At 46.7% G+C, this 23,754-nt stretch overlaps 1 protein-coding gene across 1 annotated transcript in view; it reads left to right on the top strand.

The window, feature by feature from the left end:
• The window catches only part of EFCAB10 (EF-hand calcium binding domain 10), a 239,851-nt gene that overhangs the window by 93,991 nt on the left and 122,106 nt on the right, over positions 1 to 23,754 (top strand). The window lies entirely within an intron of this gene.

Below are 23,754 nucleotides of genomic sequence, written 5' to 3'. Positions count from 1 at the left end.
GCCAGTAACCTTCAATTTGCTCTCACCCGCATTGATTTCAACCCCAGCTTGTATCTGATTAACACCATGGGTGTACATTTAAGCAAATCCAGAGCCTCTCTCCATATAAGACCTTCTAGTTTTACCAAACGGTCCACTATAGATAGAGGCATCATTTCTATCCCATTCAAACGCTTGGAACAATTTCCCCCTCATAATATTTCACGATGGGTATGACAGTGAAGTCCCATACTTATTAGCGATTTGTCTCAACTGTATGACCAGGGCAGTTGCCTTATTTCTCAACTAGTTCCAAAGGATATACTTAAAAAGCTTACTCAAGACCGGGAAGCCGAGATATATCAGGCTATCCTACTTTGTTAACCTGATGTTGTTAGCTGCCCATATAAATGATGGAAGTTTCATCAAGGTGATAAAGTGCAGGATGTTTGTTTTTTGGGGATTTATGAGGAACCTGCTGTTAGCTGCAAACTTTCCAAATGCAGTGATCACCATCTCTAGTCCTATACCAGTTGTATCAAATCATCTGCATAGGAAATCCAGCGAATACACCGACACTCCACCTTAGGCGCTACTAAGGACGCAGCATCCACCTCCGCAAGTCCAATCAAGATCGAGAGAAGCCCATTCTCAATCCCCGAATCCGCCAGCTTAGACCAGAGACATTCCCTGGACACCATTTCGAAGGCAGAGGTGAGGTATATAGACACAGTGTATATGGAGTCATAATTCTTAAGCCAAGCATCTCTTGAATACACTTCAGAATCAACCTGTTGAAAGATGTTCCCAGGCTTCTCCTAAAACCAACATGGAACTTTTATAGGATACCCTTCTCCTCCGCCCATTTTTCAAAATGTGTTGGAACAAGTGACGCGAACATTTTACTGTCTGCGTCCATGATCATTATGGGGCGATAGTTTTTTGGATCACTACGTGACCCCTTTTTAAAGATGGGTATAACAAACAATGTTTGCCAGGTCTTGGGAAACAAGTTGGACTGTGTCATTGATTTAAAAAACAGATCTGATTTAAAGAGAGTATTAATAAGCTATTTTGGGCCCATCGCCCTTCATGTACTCGCTCACAGAATTTTTATAAGGATCTCATTACTGTCAAATACTGATTTACACATTCCTTTCTTACTGTTCTTCATTGGCACACTTTCCTGTCTCGTGCTCTGCATCTTGTATTTACCCTTATAATATTGCATCCATTGAAACTCATCAATGCAGTTGGCCTGGACAGTTCTTTGTTTTGTCCATAGGGTATTAGCCACTTTCCAAAAGGCAGCAATATCCTTCCCTTGGATAATGTTGAGCATTAATTCACTGTCCTGTTGGATAGTTCTCCATCTATGTTTTTTAAACCGATTATGATATTTTTGTTATTTTTTGATGCAAAGAAATCTATCTTCATTTGATTTGTTTGTTTAAGTGTCTAATTTCATGCCTCATGATTTTTTTCCAATTACTTATTTGATGATCAAAACCATGAGAGTGTGCCACCGCATGCATAGACTTATAGACTACCCGGTTCCTTCCACATTGGACATCTATCATGTCCTCTAGATTGGTATGCAAATATTCAGGACTAATAAAATGTTGTTTCCAATCATAATCGGTTTAGTTCATTATGTTCATAATTCGATTTTTAATGACCCCTGTATTGTGGTCATTGCAACAAATCCTATTTTTGCCTGCGTTAAGCCCAAAGTCCATCACCAATTTTTCCCAAAACATGCCCAATTGGATGTTAAATTCTGTGGTTAACATGTTGTGATCACTTTATTCTGGTCTCCACTATGGCAGAACTTTTACATAAATCCAGAAGTTGGTGGTCACCAAACTTTTTTATCGATGACAGAGGAGGATGTTCCCCTCCGCCATGTTGGAATTTTCAAACCATTCCCCTCCTGATCATTTCTTATCTGAAACAGGCCCATAGTTCACATGGCTGGCTGACATGCCCTGCCATCTTTTACCTTTTGAGGGCCTCCCTCTGTCAACCACAATCATCCTCTTCTACCAACAGGGCATAACACTCAGAGTTTAAATTGCCTGCAATGATAATGTGACCTCCAACATGTGCCCCTTCCTCCCCCATTTATCCACAAATTGTTGGAGTACTTCGAGAAAGGAGCCAATTGGGTAAACACACCTGCATGCCAATAGATTGCAATCCATAGCATATGACATTCCTTTCCATTTCTCCCCAGCATCACAATCTCTAAGCCCAATGCCCAAAACGGGTTTTGAAGTTTTTCCAACATGATAGGAAGGGCTAGATTTTACAACAATAATGAGCCCCCCCTCAGCCCCCTGACGGGCGACTCCCCCCTCTCCCCCCCCCCCCCCATTGCCCGCTTTGGATTTTTGCAAGGCAAGAGTATATCCATCTATCACTGGCTCTACTAACAGCCATACCTATTGCAGTAATATTACCTCATATACCCTTAAACATTTACACCTGGCTTTCATGCCATAAGTCTTTAGTATGTCTTTGCCATTACAAAAGGGGACAAGCAATTAGCAAATGAGCCTTGGTTCCCCCACCAAAAGGTGCAGTTCAACCTCAACTGCTAGGCCATGGCCCCTTTGGAATGGAACACAAGCCATGACGAGCATTTTTACACCTTGTGGCCTAGAAGTTTGGGCAGAGCTGTTCCTATTAGTGGCAGGGCGAAGGCTGATTAGCAAACAATGACCCGGAAGGCTGACCAAAGCAATGCCAGTGGTTATGATTGATTCCGAGACTTACATCCACTTTTTTAGTTTGGGCTGTTAGGTGTAAACCAGAGCTCTTCACACTGCAACAGATAGGATGGAGATGGGATGTGAGGTGGGACACACATCGTATGGGTGTGTTTGGTCATTTACAAACTCATGGAATAACCATTGCCATGTTAATCCCTATGGCATTCCCACCAACTACCTGCCCCTGTCTGATTAAACATACTCTACTGGGAACTCTTTGAGTAAGATCTATCACAACTTAACACCAATGTGTCTACTGTATAGCGCATGAATGTTTAATGACTTGAATGCAACTGTATTTGAGCTCCTGGTGTATTACAAATCTCCTAAAAATGTGTTTCTGTAGCTTGTTCATTTATAAACAATATCTATGGCGTACATATGTTCCTTGCACTGGAGTCCTGTCTAAAACAAGAAATCACAAAGCCAAACGTTTTGGCTTGTATATAAGTATTAGAAAGACATTTGCCACCAGGCAATGACATCATATGCCCAGTTACTTCCACCAGTTTCTAGCTGTTCCCATCTCATGGCCAGGCCGTATTTGGCAGTGCCTAGCAAATCCCTGTCCCATGCCTACTCAAAAGCCCAAGCTGGTGGCTTTGCCAATATGTATTGGTTTCAGGAAGTGAACGTGTATCTGCCCAGATGTGGGTGCCTTGCTTGCTATGTCAATCATCACTGTGCTAATCCAACAAGGTCCTATGTGAATATGTCAAGGCTAGGATGACGAGTATGGCTCAGTTTCAGATCTTCTTCTCATGCATTCTTAGAAGTGGTGTTCTGACAATAATGGAATGTATCTTTTGTCTGTGTGGAAGCCTAGACTGCCCTGTCAGTACTTTTCATAATTCAAACTGATAAGTACTGACTTGTTAACCTCATACTGTTTGAGTAACTATTAAGAGTTTGAATGCAAACAGAACACATCATGTTTATTGTCGGTCGTGTTTAGAAGGTATTATGTGCTGGGAACTGGGTGTTTAGGCATTGTGTAAATGGACGTTATTTATTGTGGGATCCCACCAATGATAGAGGGGCATGGAGCGAGATTGGAGGATTGTTCCCACTCCCCAATAAATATTTGCCTTTCAGAAGATTAATAATGAATACCTGGAAAATAACACAACAGAGGAGCGTTTCCTATAATGTTGCTGTTAAAGTATAAAATGGGCGCATCTTTTAAACCTAAAAAGCATAATTTAAATATTAGATGCAAAGTCCACCAGAGGTGGATTTAACAATCGGACCAGGGACAAATGCCCAAGGTGGCCCTGATACGCTGCCTCTCTCCCCTCAAAGACAAACAGACAGATCTGCACAGGCACTCCAAGTGAGGTTTTATCGTTTTAATGTGCCTTAGCAGCAGATTATTTACAACAGGAAGTGATTCGAGATGGGAAAAGGTCATTTACTTTACCAGTTACCATTGCTGTGGCATTTTTTTCTTTAAATTATATCAGATTTTAATAAGCTATTCAAGTGTGATTGTTCTGTACCCCATCATTTCTAATCAGCCAACAAAGTGTGAAACCATGACCTCGACATGCATTTCAGTTCACTTTGTGTCTGCATGAGATTTTTTGTAAGTTCTCATTTTCTTGCACGCTGGAACTTGTAGGCTTCCATTCAGGATGGATAAAATAAAACTACAATCATAGGGGGTCATTTTCCAAGTCAAAAGCAGAGAAGAAAAAGTGACGCTAAAAACATTTACTGACACTTTTCAAGTGGAGCAGGATTTTGTATGATTTGGCAGGCGATGTTGGAGAGGAGAAAGAGCTGACTTAACACATTTGCCTGCTCTTACAGGTCCCGCTGCCAAATCCAATTTGTTTTCCTCCAGCATGCATTTTTATGCTGGTGGAAAATCAATGGATTCCCATGAAAACTGCCTGACTGATACACCTGGCAAAAGCAGGAAGTTTCCAAAGGAATCCCTTGTAGATTATTCCCACAATTGTTAATTGTGAAAGGGATTTACACTTTTCCAGACATGCAATGAAAAAATGAATCGCAAAGGTGATTTTCCCTCTATTTTAACATTTACTTTTGCAGTACTTGGTTGAAACAATTAAAATTGTATGGAGGGGCCCTTGTGCAACCATGTGCAAACAGGAGTGGGCCCTCACCTTTGTCCAATTCAAGATTAAAAAACAAAATGACCCTCTTACTCTTTCATTAACATGTTTCTACAGTGATTTATACATTGGTTGATTTGCCATGTCACTGCATTTTTAAAAATAACAAGGGGGGTCCTGGAAGACTCTCTGCCAGACATGAGTCCTGGTTACAAGAGCCTTACCCAGAGTCTTTAGCTCACTATCTTTCACAGAGAAGAAATATCCCAAACATATCAGTCTTTCTCCTGCCCTGAGGCAGTCCAGCACTGAAATGCTAGACAATTCTCCTCTGAACAAGAGTACCAACAGCAACCCCAGACACGATATTTCTCCTCTGTGAAAGATAGTGAGCTAAAGACTCTGGGTAAGGCTCTAGTAACCAGGACTCATGTCTGGAGAGAGTCTCCCAGGATCCCCCTTGTTATTTGCTTACTTGTGCATGTTTAAAATAATATGTATACAACTGAGTATTAATGTATTTTATGTATTCAAAACCATACTTCAACACATATTTGTACCAACTTGAGTTGGGAAGATGCGTGGTCAAGCACCTAAATGAAAGGTTAGGCTCAAATTCTGGCTTTACCACTTAACCAAAGTGTATGATCATGGGCAAATAATTCAATGTCACTGTGACTTAACTGCCAAAATGTGGTGCTCCTAGAAGTGATTCAGTTTGCAGTAAAATCTATTCCAGAAAAGCCTCACTCGTGGTTTGATAGATGGGCAGTGCAAGTGTCAGGGGCCGCCAAGCGCGCACACACACGCACACGCACACGCACACGCACACACACACTCCCTCCCCCTTTCTTTGGAAAATATAAGGCTGCATTTATTGAACAAAATTGCGACATTCAAGAGAAAATCAAAGCAAACACTTCAAACAAGGAGTCAACATGGACAATTGCATATTATAAACAATATGTACCAGATAAGGACATATAGGCCCCCCTCCCTGCCACGCCACGCTGCACCCTCTGCCTCCTGAACCTGCAGCCCCAGCCCTGGCTCTCTCTCCTGCATGCTAGCACTCCCTTACACCCACAACCTAATTAAAATGTGTTGCAAAAATGCAACAGAAAATACAATGTTGTGCTGCAAAATGTAATTTTGTAAGAAATCAAATGTCCTATTCCTTGCTTCACTATTCTGGAAGGGGGGGGTTCTGTGTTTCACAAAAAGATGGCAGGGCCACAAGAACCTCCTCCGTGGCCTGCTGGGGGTATCCAGTGTTCAGGGAGGCATTGTTGAGCGAACACCATCTCAGATTAAATAAGTACTGGAGGCTTCTTTTGCTCAGCCATCACAGAGGAGGAGGAGGCATCATCCTCGATTCTCTGAGGCCAGTCAAGAAGGCACGGTGGGGGAAGAGGGGACGAGTGGTAGTTTGGAATGGTGGTCAAGGTGAGCTCATGGAAGGTAACTGAGGGTGAAGGAGGAGTGGATATAATAGAAAGGGAAGAGCAGATGGGAAAGGAAGGGAAGATGGGTAAATTGATGTTGCCACACTATTTTGCCTGCTTCTCCTTCTCTCTGTACTGTTTTTATAACTCATTTATAGCATTTTCTTAAAAAGATGCATAACATTTGCTCATAGGGCATAATTAATTGTGATTCACCTCTCGGGGCTCTTATTCAGGGGTCTGCAGTAAATACAGTTGTTCATTTTTCATGCTTTGACAATAGCTTTCCTGATGGGGGATGGGGTAGCGAATGGAAAGTCAAAGTAGTGTGGGATATTATGGAAGGGAACAAAGGAGTGGATGGAAGAGGAGAGAAGAAAACTTTGGAAAGGGTACTGGAGAGCATTTGATATTGGAAGGGATGCACGGATGGAGGGGCAGAGATTTTCCATTTGAATAAATTGAGTGATCTTGGGGAAATCACTTTGTCAGCAAAACCACTTAAAAGCATGGAACATTTGTCGCATGGGTCTGAATCCAGGCTGCTTAAAGTAGTCCAACAGACTAAACAAGTTGAAGGGTGCGAATGGCTTGTTCCGTATCCAGGAAGACATTTCTTGCTGGATCATGGATCTAGGAAATCTGTCTCAATGTGTTTAGGGTACTCCTACACCCACACCCAATGGAAATGGGTCCCCCTGATCACAAAAAAGGCCCACCGAGATAAAAATTCCTGGGGTCGGGCCTGTGTAAAACCATCACAAAATTATTGAATATTTTTTGAAAAGTTATATTTTCTCTCCCTGAATGGATATGAATTCATTTTCGTAGTCTAATTTCCAGTCATGTGAGCATGACCAACCGGTTCCGATGTATTTGGCACAATTAAACCACGTCTTCGGGATTCCAAGATGGCCGCCCGCAGAGGAGGTCGCGTCTGAGCCGCGCTCCCGCCAGGCCGCCAACAATAAAGCACAGTAAACTGCAAAATCCGAGAGACTCCGCATCGGATCCTCACCAGCTACTTCCAAGAATCAGCGGGTACAAGAGCGGCGTAATTTCTCGCAACGAGCACCCCCAGGGCTGATTTCGCCGCCGCGAGAAGCAAGTCCCCTCCCCCATCGAGGGAAAGCACAGCAGTCTCCCGGGAGAGGCCGCCGGGAGGACTGCCCAGAGGCTCAGGAAGCGCGCGCAGGACCTCCTGACTTTCTACCTGGGAGAAGCGCCAAGGGCGACACACGCCGGCGACCGCGGACACCTCGCGCCCACATCGGCAAAGCAACCGCGGGCGCGAAGGGGGCATCAGGGCTAGTGTGAGGCCTCCCCCCCACTCCCCTCCCCCACGCACAGGCGGCGAGGAAGAGAAGGGTTATCCAGCTTACAGAGCGGGATAGGCGGCTGCGGGCCCCCATCGGATCCCTGCCGAGACCACGCGTGACACACAGGAGAGCGGCGGGAAGGAGGGCCACTGCCGCGGAAGAAAGGAGCAGAAGAGACCGAGGTGAGAGCGCGAGCAAGGCCTCCCTACCCCTACCAACCCCACATAAGGACACCTGCCCCCGGTCATACGCACGACATCGGCGCGACAGCTACCCCCTTACACCGCCCCCAGCATCTGTCAAACACCATAGCACGGACGGAGGGAGCGGCTACAAGGGGGGGTGGAAACGGTCCCCACATAGTAAATCATCGCTACGAACAGTCTCTCTGCTGATCAATCCCGTAACCAGAGAGGTCACACCATAACTCCTCAAAAGATGTCAGGAGTCTTAACTGGACCCCCAGCACTGAAAAATGTCCCGGGCGAAGGGGAAGGGGGCACTTATCAAGCGTCGACGCAGCCACCCAAACAAGACTCCAATTTACTCCACATGTGGTGGTCGGAGGCCACGGCATCCTCAAGGGACAGATCGGCAGAAGAAGCCACAACGGACATCCCACCCCCCCCACCGAACCAGGGCAATCTCCCCCCGTCAAAAGATGACATGCATGCCTGGTTCAAGGAGTTGCAAGACAAGTTCATGTCAACAGTTCAAGACCAATTTACCTCAATGAGGAATGATATGAGACGGGCAGTCCAGGAACTGAAATTAGATGTCGCCAAATTGGAGGAAAGGACAGATACCATTGAGAGAATAGTGCAAAATGTAGAAGACGAAGCTAGACAAAACAGTGAGACGCAGGAACACCTAGTTCGGTTAACCCATAATCTCGAAATCCAGTGTGAAGACTTGGAAAACCGATCCCGCAGATCCAATATCCGCATTAAGTACATGCCCGAGTCAGTGCTGGATAAGGACCTCAAGACGGCGGTTCAAGAAGTATTCAGAGATATATTAGATGAGCAAGAAGCAGCGAACATTGGAATCGACAGGGTGCACCGGGTGGGGCCGCGAAGAACGGAGAACGGGCGCCCCTGGAGAAAGACCACGGGATGTACTCGCGGCTCTCTCATCTTACCCACAGAAGGAGCAGATCCTACGGAGAGCGAGGCAAATGGAGCACATTAGGATGAACGGGGCCGACATTCAGTTATATCCGGATCTGGCATCGGCGACACTACTGAAGAGGAGGGAGATGGCTCCACTGGTGAGGGAACTGATAGCGAAGGAGATAAGATATAAGTGGACTTTCCCTTTTGGCCTTTTGTTCGAGTGGGAGGGCAAACAGAAAAGAGTGACCTCCAGTGAGGAAGGCCTGTGTATAATGGGCCAGCAAATGGAGGAGATGGACACGAGGGGAGCCAGAGCTAAGGGGGAGCCGTATAAGAGGCTGAGAGGATGGGACACTGTGCGGAAAAATAGAAACAGAACGGGGGTGGGCTCTCGGGGAAACCCGCTGGAGAGTAGAAGATACGCTCCGACACAAATCGTCGGCCTAATCCAAGATGGGGATAGGCGGGAGTAGACTAAGATTGCAATCTCGGAAGAATAGACGCACCGCGGCCTGGCGGGGGTCCAGGAAAGGACTCTATCCAGGTCTGAGGATGAAGTGGGGTTTAGGACTCCTCGCAAAGTTTTTCCCAAATCAAGTGAGGGCAAGGAGCGATAGGCGTAACGCCCTAGCAACCTTAGGTGCCTGTGCCCTCCTCGGGATGAAAGTTGAGTTTCTGTTAACTGTTAAGGGGTTGTTGGGGAGTTTGGGGGGGAAATTGGGCGAGGGGAACCCCGGAAGAGAGACGAGATCACAACTAGTGGGAAGGTCAGCAGCACCGATAGACTGAATAAGATGGGGAAGTTTAGATTCCTTTCACTAAACGTGAGGGGGCTGAATTCACCGGTGAAAAGGAAAAAGGTGGAGGCTCTGCTAAGGAGGGAGAAGGCGGATGTTCTGTTACTCCAGGAGACACATATAAAAGCCCAGGATAGACAGAAGGTAACCCTCAGAGGGTACACGGTCTGGGCACAGGCAAACGCTGGGGAAAAGAGAGCGGGAGTGATGATAGCAGTTAAAAAGGGTCTGGCGACAACTCCCTTAGACTCTCAAGTAGACAGCGAAGGGAGGTACGCATTTGCAAACGCCACACTCGGGGGGGGGGGGGGGGGGGGTCTCCGGCTAACCCTAGCGTCAATATACGCACCAAACACAGGGCAAGACGGCTTCCTCCGAGACACCCTGGAGAAACTAGAGGGGTTTGCAAAAGGGGAGGTAATTCCTGGGAGGTGACCTAAACATGGCCTGGCAACCTAGAATGGATAGGGGTGGGGGAGGGTCTCAAGGCAAGGGGGCCCCATCAAAACAGCTCAAACTGAAAATGGAGCAGTTGGCACTGCGAGACGCTTGGAGGGAACTGAAGGGTCAGGCAAGCGGGTTTACGTACTACTCGCATGTGCACAACACAATGTCGAGAATAGATTACTTCTGGGTGTCGGTGGGACTGATAGGGAAGATACAGGGTCTGGAAACGGGCTCCATCGCATTGTCAGACCATGCCCCGCTGTGGTTGGACATTCAGACTCCCGAAAGGGAAAGAGGCCTCTGCAGGTGGAGGCTGCCGCCGGACATTCTCACGGACCAGGTGTTGGGACAAGCAATAGGAGACAAAATCAAAGAATTCTTTGAAAAGAAAGACACTGGAGAAGTACCTCTTGGGACCGTTTGGGAAGCTTTCAAGGCAGTGATCAGGGGGCACTTTATAGCGTTCAAGGCCACCAAGGATAAGCAGAAGCATGACTGGGAACGAACGCTGGAAAAGAAAATAACAGACATCCAGGAGGAGCTGGCGGTCCACCCCACCAGAAGCCTCAAAAAAGCACTGAAACATGTACAGGGTCAACTGGATATGCTTCGTAATAAAAAGGCTGAAAGATCCCTCCTATATCTAAAACAAAAATACTACATCAAGGCTAACAAAGCAGATAAATACCTTGCAAGACAACTCAGAGAAAAACAAAATTCAATGACTATAGTGAACATCACAGATGCAAATGGAAAAATACAAACGCGCACTAAGGACATGGGGGAGGCCTTCAAGGATTCATATAAAGAACTCTGCACGTCAGAGCACCCAGATGATGAGAAACAAGACAGATTCTTACAATCTCTCCCATTCCCGAAAATATCCGAGGAGGAAAAATTAGTGCTGGAATCACAGATAACAGAAGAAGTCGTCCAGAGGGCAATAGCAGATCTTCCAAACTCTAAGGCACCAGGCCCAGATGGCTTCACGGCCCCCTTCTATAGAAAATATGCAGACATCCTCACTCCAGTCCTGACCAGGCTACTGAACACATTTAAGGACACTGGAAATGTTACCCCCTCCATGAATGAGGCAAAGGTCCTAGTGTTCCATAAACCAGGTAAAGACCCCACCCTCCAGGGCTCATACAGCCCCATTGCCCTGATGAATTTGGACACAAAGATTTACACCAAGGTTCTGGCTGCTAGACTGTCTCCCCTCCTCCGACCCTAATAGACACAGACCAATCGGGCTTCATACTTGGCAGGCAAACACATGACAATTTAAGAAGAATAATACACCTGGTAGAAAAAACAGGCATTACCCATACACCGGCAATACTACTGTCCTTAGACGCCGAGAAGGCATTCGACCGGGTAGAGTGGTTCATTCTTTTTAAGACACTGCACCACATGGGATTCGGAGAACAATTTATAAATATGGTCAAAGCCAACTACAAATCCCCATCCACTAGAATTGCAATTAACGGGGAGGTCACAGACGGGGTGCAGATCTCCAGAGGAACTAAGCAGGGTTGCCCCCCTCTTATACGCCATATTCTTGGAACCTCTCCTTATCAAATTGAGGGAATCGGCTGGGGTAAGGGGGATAGAGATGGCGGGCAGACAACACAAAGTCATAGCATACGCAGATGACATGCTCCTGGCCCTAGAGGACCCGGCTAGTTCCTTACCACAAACCCTAAAAGAACTTGAGGTCTCCGGAGAGATTTCAGGATTAAAAATAAACAAGAAGAAATCCGAGATACTCATTCTAGCGGGGGACAAGGGGACATTGATAGAAGAGGCGGGTTCCCTGGGACTAAAAATAGCAGAGGAGGGTATCAAGTACCTTGCGGTGACACTCACACACAAGGTGGATGGGCTTTTTGCGAGAAACTACCCACAGCTGCTGGCTAAAGTGAAGAAAGATCTAGATAGGTGGAATCCGCTAAGGGTCTCCTGGTGGGGCAGAATACAGTCCGTGAAAATGAACATACTCCCCCGGGTGTTATATTATTTCCATGCCCTCCCAATAGCGGTCCCAAACTCCTTCTTTAAAGCTCTGTCAAAGGCTATCTCGGTCTACGTGTGGAACAGGAAACCCCCACGAGTGGCCAGAGGCATCCTTACAGCCCCAACCAAGGCAGGCGGAATGGCACTTCCACACTTCAGGAGATATTATCAAGCAGCACAACTTTGGGTCCTGAAAGAGTGGCTGGGGGATGGTCAAAGATCAACCTGGGTGACACAAGATAGGGCGGTTGCCAGGACCCCCCCTGGAGGACCTACTGTGGAAGCAAAAACAGCATAGGCATCTGAACCTACGCATAAGCGAGGTCATGAAAACCACCTTAGAAGCCTGGGATGAACAAACCAAGAGGGGAATAATGACCACCACACTGGCCCCCTTCACGCCCATAAATCGAAATCCACAATTCCCTCCGGGTCTTGATCCGGGGGCATTTGAAAAATGGGAAGCCGCAGGATGCAGGAAAATAGGGGAAATGATCCAAAACAAAGAAATAAGATCAGTTATGGACTGCAAAAAATGTGGCACTTCACAGAAGCGGATAGATACAAATATGAACAAATCAAACACTGGATTACCACATCAGAGATCTTTCAGTGTGCCTCCAGGGACCTAACACCTTTTGAAAAATTCCTAATCACCAATCCAGGAGACAAGAAATTGGTGTCCACACTATACCAATTTATCAACACACAAGACGAAGAAATCAAATGGACATACATGAAAAGATGGGAAAGCACGCGGGTGGAAGAGATTTCCAGACAGCAATGGACAGAGCTGTGGGAGGGGATGCCGGTCATCCGGTTGACGGAGACACATTTGGTGGGACTGTCAGGGTGTCAAGGGCTTCTGGAGGGAAGTGCAAGCTGAAATATCGAAAATGTTCCCAGAGGCCGACCAAATGGGGGAGCGGGTATGGTTGTGCGGCTTTAAGGACTCACTGGCCAAGAAACGACATAAAGCACAATGGAGAAGCCTCATGGGTCTAATCATTGCGGCAAGGGCAACGATTGCCCAAAACTGGAAAAAACAAGATCCGCCACTAGTATTCACCTGGTTGCAGAAGGTGTGGTCGCAAATGACGATAGAAAAGATTACGCACAACCTGCAGGACCAAAAGAACTCCTTCATAAAGGAATGGGGGGGGGGTTTAGAATACTTGAAGTCGGACTATATGGAACAATGGTGCCCACACAATATTAAAATTTTGGACTTATATAGCACGTACATTTTCTTGATGTGGATCGGAATGTGGAGAGACTGTTCTGGGGGCTTATGTTGATTAAATGTGTTGTTGGCTTATGATATGAAATTAATAAAAATATGTTTTAAAAAAAAATTATTAAACCACGTCTTCATCAGGGGATATACATTAATCCTGGCTTAGCTGGTGCATTGGATTTACAGCCACCTGCTTTGAAGGAAATGCAGGAGACACACTGGGAGTGGTGGCAGGAAACGTTCAGCTGCTGGGAGGCGAAGTCACTCCATGATGAGCAGTGCAACCGGTGGTCGTAGTCTCTGGGCGCACACCGAATTCACGAAACAGACAGGGCAGACAGGGCAGCCGAACTGGTGCAGGCTTGTCACCATTGTTGTGTACCGAGTATGCAGTACGGTACAGTGAAATAAGATCTTTTGGTAGGCATTTGTCAAAGTAGAATTTTCCTTCGAAATGAAAATGTAACCATGGATATGCGGTTATGTGCACTGTGAGTAGCCTAAATGCTAACTGAATGTCTTCCTTTGCTAATAATGCATTCTTTCCTGCTCTTTTAACTAGCTCTGTGGCTTCCCGGAAGCTGGTGTAAGACACTGCTGCCTCTGTGCTGGAAATCCCCTAATGTACTGACCTCCTATAGGGGCTAAGAGATGTGATGGATCAATCTAAATTCCCGAATCTCTTTCTTGGGTACCAGGCCTAATGGTGAACAAATGTACTCTTGAAATGGTATCTTGTTAAGTGGGCCTCCTATCCTTCTCATTTTGGTCTCTTTCTGCAGATTCTTTCTTACTACTTCGGGTGTTGCCAAAACTGATCTTAAATTGTTGGGGATCTCTCATGACCTGGAGCCTTGGAAAGGGATGATGAAACCGTGCATGAAACTTTCTTCAATAAATTTACCACCGGCTTTGTCTGGGAATTCTTTCAGCCATTGTTTAAGGGCTTGTATATGTATTGGAGACTTCCCCAGACTAAATTCCCCTTGAAAGGTTTTTTGTCTCTGTTGCTCTGAGTACCTCGGGTGCCCTTTCTACATTTGAGACATGCTATGTTTGGCACCACATTTTCCACATTGGTACCTGAATTCATTGCCCCACTTGCAGAATGCCTTATCAAATGTCCTACATATGGTTGTGCTGCTGCTATGAAATTCCCCCCGACATCACTTGAGTATCGCTGTGTGGACGGTTTTTCTGTCTCCAAAATGGCTTCCTCCGAAAAAGAGAATTCCTATTTGGTTGTTGATTATTATCATTATATTTGCATGCATTTTAGCTGCTTTTTCTGCCATGGTTACTTGTTGTGCTATGCTGGCTCTGTGCCATGGTGGCCTGCGCTGTCATTACTTTTAATACATTGAATATGTACAGATTTGCGTCCTCCTCTTCCCATCCTAAATCAGGGTAATTTTCCATACTCATCCTAAAATCTGTCACAGTTAAACCATGCTTCACCCCCCAAACGCTCTGTGCTCGTAAAATATTAATGCCGATCCTATTTCTGGTAATTTTTCTAAAATTGTCACCAGAATATGGAAAGCTGCCAACCAATTCTAAAAACTCTGCTCAACTGGGCCCCTTTTCTTTACTCTTCGTTCGTAACCTCCTTGTTTATATCATAACCCCTTTTTCATATTCTAACAGCGAAAGCATCTAAATAAACTGTTTTCTCCATATATTCCATTTTCACTTTCCTCTCTATGTGCCATGCTAGAGTTTTCTTAATTGTTCTGTGTACATCTTTACCGACTGAGTCCCTTACATATTTTGTCCTAAACCTTCCTTGATTTCTCTTGTTCTTATTTTTTCCTGATTTTGTTCTTTAATATTCCTTTCTTCTTAACCCATGCCATTAAATGCTCCTGGTCCTCTTCCTCACTACTGCTTGTCACACCATACCACTAGTCTCCTTCAGACTCAGAAGAAGTTTTTTCTTCATCATTCTCCACAATTTTTTATACAATGATTTTCTGTTCGCACTTTTACCCCACCCTGTGTTGTAAGGGTGCAGGAAATCCTCAAAATTCCTCTTAGAATCCCCCGGTGCAGTACCTGTCACAGCGTTGTCGCTGTTCTTCCTCCTTGCAATCTCCTTTTCTGGTACTCCAGATTTCTCTATCTTTCTTCTCTTCTCTTGCGGTTACCCCAGTGCATCGCTGCCCTCTGAGCCTTCTGTTTCGCTCTCTGGAAACTGGCTTGGTGGCCCGCCTGCATCTGTGTTCTTCTCCTGCCGCCCTGCGTCTTGCTGCAGTCTCTTCTTCACCCCGTTCAGCTCCAAATTCTTTTTCAGCTGACTTGCCCAGCTCTATCAGTTCTTCCTCTGAAGGATTCTGCTTCCACATCTTGCATTCCGCTGTGCTGCCTGCAATGCCCTCTGATTTGCTGGGCAAAGATGCTGAGCCCTCTTAGGCTAAGTATAGTGGGCACCCGGGCTCTCATTCATACCCCTATCTTGCAATAACTATCAGTACCATTTTTGTGTGGAACATAATTTTTGGCCGTAGGCATTTATTTCTTATTCACAATCATAACCCAACCATATGATAAAAAACAGGTGTGCTTTTGGGCACACCGTGTCCAAGGTGAGTGATGCATTGCTTCCGCTGGAAAGTCTTTCAGTCCAATTGGCATCCCCTCCTTGGACACGTGCCACCGCTGCCTACAAAATTTTGCCGGGTATCGAACCTGCTACCTGGCGTTTCCTGCCCTTATCGCACTTCCTTTTCCCGGGTGGGTTAGGTGGTAAATTTACAACACAGTCCTTCTCCTTCCTCAGAAAGCTATAATCGAGATGGGTGTGCTTTCTTTTTGTTGTGCCTCTCCTTACCTAGAGGCTCCTGTATCCCCCCTTCTCTTTTGTTTTCCAGTGGGGGCCGGCCCTCCCCGGGCCTCCCGATGTTTCTCTTCTCATCTTACTCCTTGTTTTGGCCATGTTTCCATGACGATGCATCCTGGAGGGGTCTTGTGGCTGCCCTCCTACTGTGTGACCCCCTCCTCTGCCCCCATGCCTTCTATTGTGCCTTCCTTCGTTGTGGACCGGGACCTGTGGCTTAGGCTAAGTAGAGTGGGCACCCGGGCTCTCATTCATACCCCATCATGCTATAACTATCAGTACCATTTTTGTGTGGAACATCATTTTAGGCTGTAGGCATTTATTTCTTATTCAGCATCATAAACCAACCATATGATGAAAAAAAGGTGTGCTTTTGGGTACACCGTGTCCAAGGTGAGTGATGCCTTGCTTCCGCAGGCAAATCTTTCAGTCCAATTGGCATCCCCTCCTTGGACACGTGCTGCCACACCTGAGTGGGTGGTGTCCCGGCCACTTAGGTTCCCCCAAAAGTACTCCTATCTGTTTCCCCTATTCTCCAGTGCCCTAACAATGCTATCAGTGAACACCTCCCTCCCTTTCTGTGACAGACGTACCCCATAGCGGTGAAATTAATCAGGGTTGTTCTGGGAGAGGCTAATTCCTTGTGAAATGCAGGCCTGTGCTCCTACGGAATTTTTCCAGGGCCTTGCTCAGCTTCCTCCTGGATGTTTCTACCGCCTTCCTGCAAACTGCTCCATACCATATCCTGTGGGGCTCTATCTCTGACCTAAAAATATTGGTCCCCTTCAACAGTGTTCTATGCTGGGATTTTCTTACTAATATAGTCGTGCTTTCCTCCCCCATGCCAACATCACCCACTGCTAGGCCATCCCCCGCTGCTGTGTTTCTTGCTACAAGTTTCCAAATTCTAAGAGCCCCGAAGTATGCCATATGCTATTACCCCCCCCCCCCCACACACTCTGCATCAGAGGGCACCGCCCCCTCCTTGATCCTGCCTCTGATGCATCTGTAACAGCCCTCTTTTTCCAGGCGTATGCCAGACACCGCCCCATTCAAATCTTCTTGCAATTTATTTATTTATTTTGCTTTCCTTTCTCTCCCAGTTGCTTAGCGTATGCCTGATAACCGCCCGATTGAAATTTCCAGCAATTTATTTGTTCATTTATTTATTCTCTTTTCTTCCTTTCTCCCTTTTTTTCCATTCTCCTGGTCGCTAGACATATGCCAGATAACCGACCCATTGAAATCTTCCAGCAATTTATTTCTTTCTTTTCTTTTCTTCCTTCCTCTCTTCCGGTTGCTAGGCGTATGTTCTTACTGTTTTGGTATTGCCCCCAACCAACTCTGCCCCCAATACACTGAACATATAGTTATATCGAGCTCCTTGTATTTCGCAATCACCCATTTTACATCCTGCTTTATGAGGGATGCTAAGCTTTCTATCCATGTCAATTTCTACTCCCAGGATTGGATTGTTTGTGTTGCGCCCCACCCTGTCTTCTGTTGCGGTAGCGGGATTCCCTGCTCCTCTGCTAGGATTATGACAGTAACCTGTGCCTCTCGGTACCCCTTTACGGTGTAGCTTTGGGGCATTCTGCACTGCCGTGGCCCATGCTGCACCTCCCTGCACCACAGATTCTAGTTTGCCCTGGGTTGCCCATGCCCCCCTTCACCACCTTGTGATGTGAGCGGCCTGCTATTCTGACACCCCCCTTTGTACTCAAATTGCATTTCCCCAAAAGGATGCCCTTTTGCTCGTTGGTACCAGCTATCACTGCCCCCATTCCCTTATAACCACACTTTCTCTGCCACCCCATCTGGTGTGCTATTCTCACAACAAAATTCTTCTATTGCCTCCCCATAATTTCCCCCTTCTTCCGTTCCCCTAAACCTTTCCATCAGGCAATATTTAACCATAGCGGGCCATAACCCGTCCTGCCACCTTCTCCAAGCTTTGTTACCACTTTTATTTATTTATTAATTACCTTAACTTTTGCCTCCTTGGAAGCTTGATCCGTCAGGGATGGGTTTGCACGCCGCCATGCCCCCTGGTACCCAGATTGCATTTCCCAAAAAGGATGAACTTCTGCTCATTGGTACCAGATATCACTGTCCCCCATTCCCTTATGAACACACTTAATTTTCCACCCTGTCTGTGCCATTCCTCCTCACAACAAAAATCTTGTATTGTAACACCATCATTCCAGATCGGCTGCCTCCATGCAAGCTTTATCCGTGATGGATGAGTTTGCATGCTGCGCCTTCTCCAGGCTCCATTACTCCTTTTAACGTTAACGCATGACCCTCCCCTTCTTACTGCAAGCCCAAACCTTTATGTATGGGTTTGCGTGCTGCACCTTTTCCAAGACCCTTTACCCCTTACCACGTTAAAACCAGCACCCACTGCCTCCTTGCATGCTTCATCCGTCACAGATACGTTTTACGTGCTGCAGTAATCTTTAGCTGCGTCCTCATTTATCTATGCATTCCCTTACCTTATGTCACTCGGGACACGCTATATAATTTCTTGAACCATCTAGCGCCTGGGAGAAAGCCATTGGACGCCGATGACAAAAAAACCTATCTGCTCTCCCATGTGGATTGGTGCAATTACAAACACCCCTACGCTCATTTTACTCTGTTTTCTTTTTCTGCCCGTCCCTACCTTGCACTTGGGGTACATTTAACCGACATCTAGAGCATAATGGAACCTACATATACATAGTGGCAATGTGCTAATGGTACCTCATCCCGTGTCTATATATATATATATATATATATATATATATATATATATATATATATAATATATATTATACAATCACTAACAAAAACATTGTTAAAGGGACGTTATGGTTAAGTTGCACTAGCAAAAACCTATGAAATTCTATGGGAAAACGTTGTTACAGGGACGTTGTGGTTACAGGTAACTGAAAACCCCCTGAAATTCGACAGTTATGATAAGCTAAGCAACCATAACTTGCGTCACCACCGTGGACTGCTAAGACGAGCACCCATAACATCAAAGATGACATCACAAATATCATTGATGACACCACATCTGAAATTATTTTTGCTGTAAAGTCTCTACAAGGGGTTGTGTTTATAATGATGGTAACATGATGTCAGGGGGATTGTATAATGTTAAAAATGTAATAACTAGCTTACAATTCAAGACTTACTACACACTTGTGCTAGTACAAAGTATACATATGAAGACCCACAAAGCATACAAATCAGAGGCACATACAGGGAAACTAAAGTAAGGAAGAAAGAAACAGCATCATCAGAAAATGTTAATTGCATTCAAGATTATTTTCATGTATACAAATTAATTGTGTTTTAGACCTGCCTATTGCCCCAGGTATGTGCACCATGAACATAGACTAAACCGAAAGGTAAGTACTTTAAGAAGAAATGAAAAGGTTAACTTTTAGATATACAGCACCTTTTGAATTTTAATATTCTGACTCTCAGTGACCAAAGCAACAGGCCTAGATATTTCAGTGACCAAAAATAAGTGGGCCACAGCTGCACACTGCATTTCAAATGAGCCTCGTCGAACAGTATTTCCCAGTACCTCCGTCTGCCGTCCACCAGCGTGTTTCCTACTTGCTCGACAAGGTCCGCTTCTGCTCCTGCAGGCCTCCAGCAGTGCTTTCTTCTTTCTCAGCCGGCCTCCTCTCCTGCAAATTAAACGGGTAGCTTGCTTGCAATAAGGAAGTTCAACGAAATGCCACGAATCTCTGTATAAATACGGCTTTTAAAAATGGCATCTTTAGTTAATCTCAGCTGGCACCAAAACCGGATTAGAAGTTTGGGTCCTTTGCCTTCCTGAGTCAAGCCCCCAACACTTGTTCAACTGTTATCTTGCTTTTTTTCCCATTACAGTGAGGGGTACTTGAGCGTGGCGACAAAATGCAGGGCTATAGGCAGCCCGTGATCAGCGCCGCCTAAACTCGGAAATGCTGTTGCTTGATGCTTAAATTGACAAGCCCCCCGGGCTCAGAGCTATGCGCCGGCCGTGTCCCTCGGTGCTGTTTGTCTGCTGCCATTGCTAGAGACCAGGTCCTCCCTTCCTTGCTGTTTTTTTCCTGGCCGTTCTCCGGTCCGGTCCTCTTCCTCCTGCTGGCTTCTTCTCCATGGGTGGACGAATTATACCGGCTCATCTTCACCAACGACCCCTGCCACTGCAATATAAATGCAAGTTTGCTTTGCAGAGCAGATCACAAACATGCTCCTTTCCTTTCAGCAAGCTTACCCGAAATGGGCGTGCTTACTTTCTGCCGTCCAACACTGACCTTCTCCTTCCTCAGAAAGCTATACCCGAGATGGGTGTGATTTCTTTTCGTTGTGCCTCTCCAGCGCTTCTTCTTCTTCTTCTTACTTTTTATCCATCAGCTGTGATTTTTTGATACCGAGGCTTGAGCCTCGTTACTCCATCTTCTTGGGTTGAGTATGTAGTTGTGGGTTTGTATTCTTCTTGGTCTGTGTGGTCTTGTCACAGTAGGGCTGGTTTCACAGGGTCTTCGCAGTGATGGTCCGCGGATAGCGGTCGAAAGAGGTTTGCAGTGGTGGCAGTGAGTCATCTGATGAGAGGGTTTGTGTTCTGATCCAGTCCTTGGCAGAAGTTCTTACTCAACTTCGCTAGATGTTCGCCCAACATCGCAATGTCCAGGTCTCTGTGAAGGTCTGCTATCCTTGTGAAGATTGGAGCTCCAGACGATATCCACAAGGCCTTGTTCTGGACCATCTGAAGACTCTCTTGTGTCGCTCATGGCAGGTCATCCATGCGGGGGAGGCATAAGTCAGGGTTGGTCTAATGATCGCCTTGTAGACGTTGATCTTTGTCCGGAGGGGCATGGACTTGGTCTTCAGGAGTGGGTACAGCGCTGCCATCTTTCCTGTTGCCTTCTGCTGAGTATTCTCGATGTGACTTTCCCAGTTGAGTTTGTTGTCCAGTGTCACACCGAGGTAGCAGCTGCTGCTCTCCCATTTGATGGTCTCCCCGTTGAGGCTGATGTGTGGGTGCTCCTTGATCTCCTTTCTGGTGAACAGCGTTGCGGTTGTCTTGCTGGTGTTGAGCGCTGTACCACATTGCAATGGTATCCAATGAAGCTTGCAGGTTCTTCGCCACTTCCTTTTCGCTGAATGACTGGGAGATGACTGCAACATCGTCTGCATACCATGTCGGTCTTGTGGAGATCTGTCAGGATGTCGTTGGTGAACAGGTTGAACAGGAAGGGTCAGCGGTTCGATCCCTGCGGCACGCCTGCTCGGATGGGATGTGATGAGGACATCTCAGACCGCATGACGACATGGAAGGTGCGGCCTCTCAGGTAGCTTGCAATCGTCTTAAAAGGTAGTTCGGAAATCCTAGGCCAATCATCTTGTGCAGCAGTCCCTTGTGCTAGACTCAGTCGAAATGCTTTGGCGACATCCAGGAAGATGATTCCTGTGGACTTCTTGATGTTGAATCCGTGGCTGATGGTGTCCACCACTCTCAGTAGCTGATGGGTCGTTGCATTCTCCTTTCAAAATCCAAACTGTTCCTTTGCTAGTAGATTTCTTTCTGAGGCGAAGTCGATGAGTCGAGCGAGGAGGATCTTCTCCAGGAGCTTCATTAATCCAGAGCGCAGGCTGATGGGGCGGTAGTTCACAGGATCCCTCATTGGTTTGCCGGCCTTTGGGAAAATGATGACTCTTGCTTCTTTCCAGGAACTCAGGAAGTGCTGGAGCCTCATGCATGCATTGAAGTTCTCCGTCAGGTGTTCCATTGATGCTGGTGGGAGGTTCTTGATTGCCAGGTTGGTTATTCCGTCGCTCCCTGGTGCCTTGCCGTTGGGCAGCTTTTCTTCAAGTCCTGCTACCTCAGAGCTTGTGCACTCCTTGATGTCTTCTGCTCCCAACCCGGTTTGGTCTTCTGCGAGATACTTCTCAACTGCTTCCTCCACTCCGTCTGAGAGCCTACTTACCTTGTTCGGGGTGAACAAAGCCTCCAGTGTCTCGGCAAGGACCTCTGCCTTGTCCTTGTTGCTGCATGCAAGGTGGGTTCGTCCCTGGATTGGTGGGCTTGGCTCCTTATTCCCAGTCAGGCGACGAGTCATTCTACACACTGAGTTGTCCGCCTTCAGCTTGGTTGTTGCGGCCTCCCACTTCTCTCCACAGTGCTGTTGGATCTGTTCCCGCAGGAGTCTCCTTACATAGAGGCTCCTTATATCCCCCCTTCTCTTTTGTTATTCTAGTGGGGGCCGGCCATCCCATGGCCCCCCAATGTTTCTCTTCTCACCTTACTCCTTGTTTTGGCCATGTTTCCATGACGATGCGTCCTGGAGGCACCTTGTGGCTGCCCTCCCACTGTGTGACCCTCTCCTCTGCCCCCACCCTGCGCCTATTCCCTCATGCCCTCGATCGTGCCTTCCTTCGTTGCGGCCCATGGCCTGTGGCCTATTCACGACTCTTCTCCTGTTACTGATTAGTGACCATGCGCCATCAGGGGTACAGACACCGCTGCAGTGCTGACTTGCCCTCGCTTGGATTCTCACTTGTCGGATGTAGCTCAAAATTCTTGCTCGTAACAATGAGCATTAAAACTGACTGCACGGACACCTTCCGCAATGCTGATTTGTCCCCGCTTGGTTTAACACATGTCAGCTGTGGCACAACCTTCCTGAACGTAGCAACGAGCGTTTAACCTCCTTGTCCTGATCCCCACAGGACACAGGTCTCTCTGTTCTTCAAAGCGCTACAGAGCGATGTTTGAATGCATCCACCAAGCCGCAAATCTTTCCCTTCTTCTTTGCACAGGATCTTTTCGCGACTTAAAAAACTGCAATGCAGTCGCCCCCCAGGACGCTGGCATGTCTTTTTACCACTGCAGTATATAAGTAGACCTGCCATTACAAAGAGCTACTTTTGCTCTTTTGCAGCTAACGAGTTGGGTGGCATCCCAACTGGGATACTGCCCAATTTTATTTGTGTTAGGGCCCACCCGTCCGGCAGTATTATTGCCGGATCAAGGGTTGGGCACAAATTTTACTCCTCATTCTGAATTTTCGGCTCCATTTCCGCACAGTAATACCGCCGGCGGTAATTGTGCCAGAAATTGGCATTTTCCTGGCTTGTTTATCCCCAGCACACCAGGTTCGAGATTGGGCGGAGCAGTAAACGCAGCAGTAACCCTGTCACTGATGTATTTAAGGGCTACCACCCATCTGGTGATGAGGCCCTAGCCTGGATCTCTCTCCCGCCCAACACGGGCGTCCTCTCCACATGAAAGCTCATCCCAGCCAGCTCACCCGGTGCTGATGTGCAAGTGCATGTGTTTTCTCTTGAGTGTGCACTACCACTCTAACCCCTGCCCCTCCAGGGACAGTGCCGCGTTCCGCTTCCAAGCTTTTCTTCCTTTGAGACTACTATACCTGATGTCGCCTATGGGAGAAAGATAAAGGAAACAGCGTCCACGCCCATCAGACTCTGTGAGGTGCTCAACTTTTCAAAGGCTGCTATGAAACATAAAAGAAGTGACCTCCATGACCATCAGCCTTAGTGAGGGGCTCAACTCTTTCGAAGCATCTTCTGACTATAATCTGCCCCTGTAAAGAGACAAGAAACAGTCATTGGTGGTCCTAGGATTTTGGCTGCTTTTATTTCCAAAATGTCACCTGAGGCGAAGCTCTCAGGCGCCGGGTAACCATTTGATGTCCTG

The sequence above is a fragment of the Ambystoma mexicanum genome, chromosome 12 (genome assembly GCF_040938575.1).
Source record: "Ambystoma mexicanum isolate Mex_15411 chromosome 12, UKY_AmexF1_1, whole genome shotgun sequence".
NCBI classification, from domain to species: Eukaryota; Metazoa; Chordata; class Amphibia; order Caudata; family Ambystomatidae; genus Ambystoma; species Ambystoma mexicanum.
Note: the sequence above shows the minus strand (reverse complement) of the source record. Positions and strands in the feature narration are given on the sequence as shown.